The sequence below is a fragment of the Osmerus mordax genome, chromosome 26, assembly GCF_038355195.1.
Source record: "Osmerus mordax isolate fOsmMor3 chromosome 26, fOsmMor3.pri, whole genome shotgun sequence".
Lineage (NCBI taxonomy): Eukaryota > Metazoa > Chordata > Actinopteri > Osmeriformes > Osmeridae > Osmerus > Osmerus mordax.
In genome coordinates this window covers 4,714,236-4,725,054 of record NC_090075.1, presented here as the reverse complement: position 1 = coordinate 4,725,054, position 10,819 = coordinate 4,714,236, and positions in this window count along the sequence as shown.

The following is a 10,819-nucleotide window of genomic DNA, read 5'->3' as shown; positions in this document are numbered from 1 at the left end:
TGAGACGAAGTGCTTCATATTCAGCCACCTTTGTTGAAGTCTATATTATATATATTTTTTTAAGAAAAAGTATTGAAACTTGCTGCCGTTGTGTATTTTTACACCGAAAGAAATTGAATAAAATAAATGATTGGGGAAAGCTGTTGTTCTTGTAGTATTAATCCCGAGAGAAAAAAATTGCAGTGAGCCTTTCTTCACTCCTCTGATAATTGACTGCGGTCCAAGCTTGGCAAAGCTGACTGGCTCGCGACACCCACGCTGGCTGTCTCAGCTTGGTTTGTTAGACTTTTGTGCATAAGTTGCAATCGATTTCAGCGAGTCCCCCTTGTTTATTTCCGCAATCGCTGTAATTTGCATAGTAACCGCGCAGGACCCGGGCGGCAACGGAATGCTCGCTCGGCTTCTCCTCCCCTCCCGGAGTCACATAGCATGTAGCCTAGCAAATCCGAGCCGGAGTCGCGTGGCAGCCGGACCCCAGTCTGCGTTCTGCTCGCGCACTGCAAACCTACATTTTTTCACCTATATTGCTGCATACCGCACTCAACGCTACCTGTAAGCAGCTGGGACTGGGACAGAGAGGGGAGAATGCCGCTGCGCTAATTCAGAGAGGCATTCAAAAACGTAGTGCACCATTGACGCTTATCCGCCTTAAAACGTTGGACAGCAATGGTACACTTTATTAAGAAGTAGCCACATCAGAACAATCTAACGATTTGACTGCATGGTGTTACAGTTCTGCAGTTCCTTCTGATTGTTATGGACACTTTATGAAAGGTTCATCGCGGGTTTGGACTAGAGTAGTGGGTTTACTTAATCTGTTTGGAGAACATCGCGTCATGTTATGTTCATATAATCCTAGACTTTAGTCTTTCAGAGTAACTGTGCCATTTGAATGTTGAATGGCAGTCGGTATGGTCAGTTTATTGACCAGACTGGATCACTGTAGGCTGTAATTTCTGACTCAGATTCGCTGCTTGTGATATGCTGTCTGAATGAGAGCGTAGGCTAGAGGAACATTTTAGAGAGCATGCTTTTTCTGTCTCGTCAGTGCACGCGTTGATGTTCCTTCCAGTGGTAATAAACAGTAAAGCTTGAGCATGTGGTGTTTTTTTTTATTTTTTTTTCATAGGAGATTACTGTAGCTATAATGTGTGCTCTAAAGGCGGCATTCCATCCAACTCTCACGAATTTCCCGCAATGCACTGAGTCAATACCACCAATGAACATTGTTTTGAATAAGGGTGTTTCCCACGGGTGTCAAAATGCTGGTTATCGGTTGATACGTGCAGCAAAAATGATACTAATCAATATTACGCGGTTTCAATAAAACTGCAGAACAGTGGTGCATCAACGATGGAACTGTCACCAACGGAGGAAACATGTTCTGACGTATAGGAGAATATTGAATTTAACTTTAAGACTCGCAAGTTAAGACTTTGTTGATGTTCCATGCAAGATGTTTTGTAGTATATATCCGACTATCTAAGGACAAGATTCGAACATCAATATTTGGACAGAGCAATAACTTTAAAATGGGAACTTTGCAATGGTACATTACATCCAAAGTGAATATGGCATTGAGTTTCTGACTGTCAAAGCAGGTGGCTGTGAGTCATTAGAGTCATTGCGTGCAAACAAGCAATGGTAAATTAAGAGTAGCTTTCATAATAGCGGTTATAGTCCACGTGAAAAATGCCATCTTCAGTTAGACCCTCAGATGCATGTCGGCCTATACTTTGTTAGAAACTAAAAACAATACGTAATCAAGTATGCTACTGGCTTTATAGTGATGAGTTTCGTTTGAAAAGACAGAAAGACACAAAGACACACACACAATATGACAGGTTTGTTCCACCGACTGATGACAACCCTACAGTGCTGCTAGGGTCATATTGCGTGACCTTGAACTTTAGGCAACATTGCTTTCAGTTTTTTCATTTTTATAAGCCTACATGTCATAATCAATCTAGTCCATCTACAATAAGTGTGTTGTCCTGAAGTATAATACATAATTCATTTACAATGCATTTTAAACAATGTATTTGTTTGCTTATTAAAACCGGTATAAGAAGGTGTTAACCTTGTTAACATAGGCTTACTGGCTTAGGCCTATACAGAAAGTGTTTAAATTGTGGATATCGCAAAAATAGATGGATGTAGATGGGTTCAGGAAAGACACAGCATGTGATTCTAGTCATCTTGAATTACAATGAGATACGTGTCATAAAATAAAGATCTCACCACAAAAACACCAGATATAGAAGAAATAACTGAAACAAACATTGTTTTCATGAGTGTGACAATGTTTTGTCCCTAAGCTCTCTAGTGTAGGCATAGTTTTTAACCCAAGCACGTTTTTGGAGTTAAGCAAGGGACGCCTTTATGCCGTTTTGTGCCAAGTTTAGCACAAAAAAAGACTAAGGCCACTGCCGAAATATCAGTCCCTAAAATGCTGTACCCACGGGTGTGCAGGGCGCGCGTTCAGAAACAACATAGCCTAATGAGAAATGATGATGTAGCCTATTTGATTTCGGAACTATTTTTCAATGCCTCAAAACTTGGGGAACATGCGGCGTATGTGTGGATAGCCTGCCAGATCAAGGTAACGAAGTTTGAATCAGACACTGATTGCTTTTAAGAATCTTAATTGTTAGATTGAGATACTGAGATTAACCTTCCTAAATGTAATATTACTGATCTCTGCTGTGTAATAGACATAATGACAGATAGCCTGAGCGTCAGAGATGGATAGAGCGCGAGAAAAAGAGAGATCGGGCGCGCGCGAGAGAGAGACTGTCACTAACTTTTCCATCGCGTTCTTTTCGTCAGTTTTTGTCATCTCTAAACAAAGACGAGAGTAGATTATTTTAAAGGGTAGTCGGCCGTGCAGAAATGTGCACGGAGTCCGCGCACGGACACTGCTCTTAAACGAAACTTGAACCATAAACTTAAAAAGGCCAATACAACGTCAAATAGTAAGACTGTCTATTGAAAACGTAGACTGTATAATTGTATGTTTAGAAAGCTATGAGACATGTATTCATAGTACTCATAATGTATTATGACATAACTTCAACAAACTGCAGTCGCGTGCCAATTTTCTTATTTGTTTCCCCCTAGAGCGAACCCACTTGAAGAATAACAGTAAGGCGTTTTATGGATTGTTTAGATCCATGTTCATACATTGACTTTTGTTTTATTCATTAGTTTATCTTGAGAACAATAATTTGATGGTTTAAACAAAAAACGCGCTCAAATCTTAGAGACTCAAGGTATAGTTCTAGCAAGAACTGCTCAGGACGACTTTTGACGCAGACACATTGGTGACGTCAAGGCACCTGTACCACAGGCGTAACTGCAAACATACACCTACAATGCTGACTGGCCCTCCTACAATTAAGTGAAGAAACTTTGAGAAAATAGGCCTTAGGAAGAGGATTGGTGTGTCATGCATGCAGTGAACAATCGGTGCTCAATATGTTCTAATAGGCGACCTCTCCGGAGGCGCAACGAATGGAAAAATTAAACACTAGAGGGTCTTGTTCAAGACTATAGTAGCCTTAGGATAGTAGGCGTTGCCTCATCTACGCACTTAGAGATTCACCATAGTATTTACAATAGTGTTACAAAGCCTGCTTTAACGGAGGATTAAAGAGCCTCTGACAAAAAATCGAGCAATAAATATACGAAACCTTTATACCACTACAACATTTTCAAATATTTATAGTTTGGAATTGACTGCATATTTTCGGGTATAAGGCTGATACTTGTAGTTACTTGCTGCAAAGAGGGTCACAGTCGGTGGTAAATAATCAAATGGTAACAGAAAAAGGCAAATTCTGTAATCACCACATAAAGTGGTAAAACTAAAGTTACATTCAAAATGTTGGCTACGGAAGTAGCCTAAACACTGAAGATCATTCACCATAAAAACCAAAGAGAATATACCTGCAAATGGACTGGATTCTTTATGCAGATCAATAGAAAATCATTAAATGCAAATCAATATTATATAGGCTATATTTTTTGTAGACGCTGTGAATTTGAAGCAATCTAGGCCTATAGCCTATACATATCTCATTATTACATTTAAACTGTCACTATAGTGAAACAGACTTGTCTGCCGTAACGCTTCTGGTTTTCTTAAAATTGATGAGAAATGACTCAATTCTGACAGGAAAATCGAAATATTGAGTAATTATATGAATTGTTACTAAATTAAAATTTATAACCAAATGTATAAAGAAGGCAAATATAGGCTACTTCTAGTATTAACCTAATATAATAAAAGCATAATTTCGGCATAAAACATGTATGAATAATTTATAGTGACCAAAGTCATGTTTTTAACACTGATATTATCTTGATCGAAGAATTTAAATGACAAGAAGATCTTAGAACACAAGGGATTACTTATGAACCTTTCCTATATTTTGGCTTCTTTCTGCACCGTCTCCGAACACGCAACAAGAAGTTCGACACTCCCTCTAGAGGTTATTCATTGAAACTACACAATCTGGCCAATAACCCAGCACTCATTACATTTAAATTAAATGAGTTATCATTATTAAAACGGATCCATTTGAGCGTATATAGCTATATTCAGTAATTTATGAAACAGAGTAGCCTACCAAAGCAAGTCGAAACAAAAAAAATCCTTTAACTATACATTTATGCATTATTAAATTAACAGGTTCAATAATTATCCCGTCAATACTATTAATAGCGTTAAGTCTGATCCGTAAACCAACCAAAGAAATACACAAAATTCACGCCTGACTGAAACCAAAATGACACAAAATTTAATTACAAGTATTTGTAAATTGTGTAATTTAACATCAAAATAATTTAACATGAACATTCACCAATTGATGACAATGCTCACAATGATGATTGTGAGGCTGGTGATAAAATATATAGTAATATGTATACGTTAATATAACCTTATAATTAACAACAATAATAAGGATGGAAATTATTTGTACGATCAAATAATCAAATAATTCATAACCCAACATGATTTGTAATTTAAATGACATTGTTACACAACATATGTTTGTAATTGAGTGTTTGAGTCGTTTCACAATAATTGTGTAAAATATTTGATAGTGCAATAATGTACATTATTTCTGGATCCAACATGCACAAACTTGCAATAGTGACTTCTAAGGTAAAGCAATCTGATTATAAATACTTCGATTTTTGAACAAGCATCTGTACCGGGTAGGCTTCCTCTAAGATCTCAACACATTGGACACTGCACAAATAAGTAGTCTCCCAATTCACAATCCCACCACCAGGGGGAGATCTTTCAATACAAAAACCTCAATAGCTGACTTACTGTGAGAGAAAAGGTGACTACTCTTTACAGCCTGCAGATTCAATTTGGACCACGTCACGTAAAAAATCATGCAGGCTCTTTTAGACCACTTGCAACCACATGGTATCAATTAACGATTGCAAGTCAACAACTTTTGCTGAATTATTCACAAGGAAAATTTGATTGGTGTGCCGTTCGCTAGCCCTGTCGAATAATCACTTTCACTGAAATTGGCCTATTCTGTGAGCTTATGCGCAGCGACGCACACACACAAACAAACACGCACGCATCCACACTCACACACACACACACACACACGTTGTATAGCTTTGATGGACACGGAAAAGGTCAAGTTCACGAGAACAAACAAACACACACACACACACAATGCATCCAGAATGTGATGGCTGCTGTCATGATAGGAGCACCGCCCACGCCAGCACTCCACAGAGACTCAGAAGAGCTGAGAGTCACTGGAAATACAACATTCCCCAGTACGTCCACCTGGTCCACAATGGACACAGGGAAGAGGAGGAGCTTAGTGTGGGGTTGTCTGAGCGTGTGTGTGTGTGTGTATACACGTGTGTGTGTGTGGGTGTTCGTGTGTAAAAGTGTGTGTGTGATAAGAGAGAGAGAGAGAGTGTGTGTTGGAGGGGGTAAAGGGGGTGTTAGAACACTCGGAGCCCGGGGGTAATTACACCAGTGGTATGGAGCAGCTTGTCTCCGAGGGCCCTCCATAGCGAGGCCTTATGAATAAACAAGCAGGGTGTCTGTGGATCCCCTTACTGTAACCCCACGCTGGCCTGCAAGACCCCTGGCACAGCCCTATCTGATGCTTCCTGCACAGCCCTATCTGATGCTTCCTGCACAGCCCTATCTGATGCTTCCTGCACAGCCCTATCTGATGCTTCCTGCACAGCCCTATCTGATGCTTCCTGCACAGCCCTATCTGATGCTTCCTGCACAGCCCTATCTGATGCTTCCTGCACAGCCCTATCTGATGCTTCCTGCACAGCCCTATCTGATGCTTCCTGCACAGCCCTATCTGATGCTTCCTGCACAGCCCTATCTGATGCTTCCTGCACAGCCCTATCTGATGCTTCCTGCACAGCCCTGGAGTAGGGGGCTTATCAAACACATGCACGGAATTATACCGCTTTGTTGTTTTTTTTTTACAATTTTCATTACACAGTAATAAGACATCAACAGAGCTGACGTCTCCCATTACAGCTGCACGCTGACCTCACTACGACCATTTAAGGGGTTTGAGTGTGTCAAGGAACCAATCGGGAGAGACGTGTAGAACGTGTAGGAATTGATTGAAATATTGGAAAGTGCTGACCTAATGAATCTGTTCGATGTGTCCGTCCATTCGGACTGTTTAAGAACCAAGACCCAGCAGGTTTTTTTTCTAAAGCTTATAAAGGGATATAAACAGTACAGATTAGACTAAACACAAGAAGGGGAGTGTATGTGTTTGTGCGTGCGTTTCTGTGTGTGTGTTTCTGTGTGTGTACGTATGGAAATGTGTGTTGTATTTGTGTGTGTGTGTTTCTGTGTGTGTATGAAAATGTGTGTTGTATTTGTGTGTGTGTGTTTCTGTGTGTGTATGTATGAAAATGTGTTATATCTATGTGCGTGTGTGTGTGGGGAAGGGCGGGGGGGGGGGGGTGTTTGGTGGTTTGGGCACCAGGGTTGCCTCCACCTCCTGCCTCTAAGCAGTCAATGCTGGAGTTAAGCCAGGATCAGTGCAAGGCCTCAGCCAAACCCCCATATCCAGACAGAGAGAGGGATGGGGGGAGAGGGAGATGAGAGAGTGATGGAGGGTTGGAGAGAGGGAGGTGGTAAGAGGGTGTTAGAAGGGAGGAGGGGTACGGAGTAGAAAAAGTGGGGGGCTGGAGGAGGGGGTGGGGGCGGGGGGTGGAGAGATGAGAAGAAAGGAGAGCCAATCTTCCCAGCCTAACTCACGATAACACAATGCCAAAAAAATCCGATCATTACAAAACAAAAAATGGCACCTCAACAACAACGGGGTAGGATTTGTGAGAGCCACAGACTACATTTCATTCAGGAATAATCAATGAATGTCCTCTGGAAATACATTTATTTGAAAAGATGAAATTCACTCCAATTCCATTCATTGTCGGTTGGTACATCCGGCGAGCCGTCTCAGTACAGAAAGGCGGTTCTCGACCAAAGTACAAAAGGTTGGGATTTGACCTTGTGACAGACAGGATCCTGTTACACTTGGCATTCGAAAACTCAAATCCTCCAATCCCTCAACATTTGCTCATTAGAAGAACGAAAAAAAAAGAAAAGAAAAAAAGTCCTCAAATCATGTCGGCATTAACAAGCTGCTTCAGTAGCATCTGAGAGGCTGTGTAGGTGTGCGCCACCGAGGTCTGTTCTGTGTGCTCACAGAAGCTCAGATAAAAAGGAGAGCCAGTTGTGCTATGAAAGGACAAGGTAGAGAGAACAGATGGACCTGGGGAAGCAGGGGGGGGGGGGGGGGGGGCACGCGCATGTCACCTCCACCAACCCCTATTGATGGAGAGAGAGGGAAAGAGAGAGGGAAAGAGAAAGAGTGAGAGGGGAGAGAGAGAGAGAGAGAGAGAGAGAGAGAGAGAGAAAAAGGTGTGATATAGAAAACCAGAACCAATATACACAAAAATGTGAGAAAAAAAAATACTAATTTCCTTTACACTTCACAACACGCAAGCACACACACACACACACAGTACCACAGCCTTTTAGCTGGCCCTCTAAAAACAGGTAGGCCCACTTACAAAAAACTGGATGACCAGTCTGGCGCCCTTCAGCTGCAGCTGGGAATGAAAGACAGGTAATGATGGCACCTGCCACCTGCTTGCCCCTGGCCTAGCGCCCCACACACACACACACACACACACACACACAAACACACACGTACACAGCCTAGTAAACAAGCTGTAATCCAAACAACAGATACTTCATTAAGTGTGCTTAGAACGAACATGACAAAAGCTCATATGCAAGCATCAAAGCGAGCCTTTCACATGTAAACAAAAACGCACGACGTTGTTTACGTGACAAAACAAAAGGTCCCAAAGTTGTCCACGTGCCAAAAAAACAAGACTTCATCTTTCCGTTTCTACAAGCCTGGGACGTAACCCATAGACATGTCACCAAAACACCATTTAGCTGCCTTTTAGCTGCCTTTCCTTTAAACCGAAGGCCTTCATTCCAAATCAGACCGATCTCTGATCCAACCCTGGAGGTGTTTCCCAGTCTGGTCTGCTCCAGGCCACCCTGGCCGGGCAGGGCCGGGCCAGTCCTAACCCATCACCATGGAGGCCACAGGACGGGTCAAGGTAGGCAGGCCCACCACTGGGCCGGGCCCGGCGGCCTGGATGCCCAGTCAGCAGCCACCTGCTCAGCCTCAGTGATCCACTGCACACGGCCAGGCGGGCAGGGACTTGTCAGGCAGACAGGGATGCAGAGCTCATCCACCGGTAGATAAGTCAACGTCTCCACTTTTCTCCCCCACACGTCTCTCAGGATTCAGGATGAATGGCAGTGAGCTTCCAACAGTAGTTGTGGATGTATATATACACATGCTGCATGCAGTATTACACCCCTTACATATATAATATACAAGATGTATTTCACTTTTTATACACAGTATAGACTGCAGACTACATACTGTATACTACAAAATAGTATACTCTATAAAGTTATTCACAGTATATATACAGTATATCTTGTTTTTTCTATATTTGATAGAATCTCATACTTTCTTATCCGATAAATATGTATTCTTTTGTGTGTGTGTTAAATGTAGTCTTGAAGCGTAAACATCAGATGGAGAAAGCGAAGGACGCCTACAATAATTGCGGTTCTGCCACTTTGACTGAGTGTGTAAAACACCCCCCCACCCCACACACACACACACACTCACAAACAAACCCATATATCACATATTAATACTTTCACACTCTGAGCGAGTCCCTCGAGCAGATTGCCCGCGCACGCCAGGTTTGCTGAGGCCCAACCTGACAAGACGGCCCCCAAAATGGTGCCTTTAAAAATGGAGCCTGTAGGCGAGTTCGGAGCGCACACAAGCTGTTGGCATGGCTGGGCATATGCTGGGTCTACCTCACACATCTCCCCCCCCTCCTGCCTTCCTCCTTCTGTCTGTTCCACGCAGGGCAAGCCCACTGACTGACTGATAGACTGACAGACAGCCTGAAGGATAGACAAGGCAGACAGACAGACAGACAGACAGACACATGGCAGCACAGGGGCATGTAGCGAGAAAGACAGTGTCCTGCATCCAGGCCCACAAATGAATACGAAAATCCGCCTTCCTGTGTTTTTGAGCACTGAGCTAACGATGAAGGGTGTAATCGGCAGGGGGATGGTGCTTGTGGCACACACTGCAGTTTGTTAATCAGGGTTTGCTGCCAGATAAAACGTGTTTAGGCCTCCTGAGAATGCTGACGTCGGTGGTGTGGTGTAAATATTCCACAATAAGGAATCACAATGACCAAAATACACAATATGCAAGTTATCAAGCTCGTCCAAGTCTAACTCTTTACATGTGAAAGTGCAGTACAGTACGATGTAGTAATCGTCAAAAGTGCTACAAGGCTGTATATATACTGTCCAGAGCTCCTTAGCCAGTCATGTATAGGGTGCTGCTAACAGGCCTGCGTGTGTCTGTGGCAGATACCAGGCGGGGGACTGGAGTGGATCATTGAATGTAACACCCTCCACAACACACACCTGAACAGCGCCCACACTTCCCCACAGATGTGCAGGCACCACAAACTCCCTGCACCCCCCCCCCCCCCCCCCCCCAGTGCAATATGAAAACACCATAAGACACCTGACAGCTGTTCACAACAGCAGATCTGCACACAGCTGGATGCGGAGACAATACTACCCCCCTCCCCCCCCCCCCCCCCAACACACAAGTGCACACACACACACAGGTGACTGGAAGCTGAAATTAACTAAAGGGAGGTTTCTGAGCCAATGCGATAATTACAGCCACTCGTTATGGTGGAGCATTGTGGTTTAGTGACTAACGAGTCTGGCCTGAACTAGGATAACCACAGGGCTGTGTACACTCCATAGCCACGGGGTCTGGCTGCAGATGAATTAAAATACAACAATATATTTAAATACATAGTAATTGAGAACCGTGAACAGTAACCAGTGTACCAGAGCATTTAAAGAACATTTTTTTGTTATTAAAAGCGTCCTTTTAAGGCTCTCAAACACGAAAAACGGAACGTCTTCTCTGTGAGAAGCCGCTGGTTTGCAAAAGCCAAGGTCACTGTGTCTAAGACAACAGTCTGCGTCAGACTGGAGCTACAGCGTAATCGCATAATGCTCTTTTAATTGAATATCCCCATCCTATATTTTCTACATGCGTGTGGGACAGAAACTGTCTGTCGTCTATTCATCTCTGTGTCTTAGAAGACTGTGGAGGCTGCTGTGCGCTGCTGGGACATA